We start from the raw sequence: 405 nt of genomic DNA on the forward strand, positions 1-405 counted from the left end.
GTTGGTAGAGAAGAGGACAACTACAGTGGCAGAGATAGTGGCGATGATAGACCTCAGTGGCAGTAACAATGGAGGCTAGTGGTAGTAAGAGAAGAGAGAAAATAGAAAAATGATGGGTGTTGTAACATTGGCAATGACGGTGGCCACGTCGGAAGTCACTAGTAGCAACAATGGAGGGTGGTGGCTACTGCGGTATAGGAAAGAAGATAGAAAAGAGAAAAGAATGGAGAGAGGGGGGGGAGATTCAGAAATGAGGGAGGATGGGTGTGAATTTGAATTTAGGTTACGTTTATCGTCAGATTTTTTGTCGAACACTTTCAATGGTAAGATTGGTTTCATTAAGCAAAATGATGGGTTTTGAAATTTTGATTATCGTCAGATTTATCCGACACAAATTTTGATGAT

Source organism: Arachis duranensis, chromosome 7, assembly GCF_000817695.3.
Source record: "Arachis duranensis cultivar V14167 chromosome 7, aradu.V14167.gnm2.J7QH, whole genome shotgun sequence".
NCBI classification, from domain to species: domain Eukaryota; kingdom Viridiplantae; phylum Streptophyta; class Magnoliopsida; order Fabales; family Fabaceae; genus Arachis; species Arachis duranensis.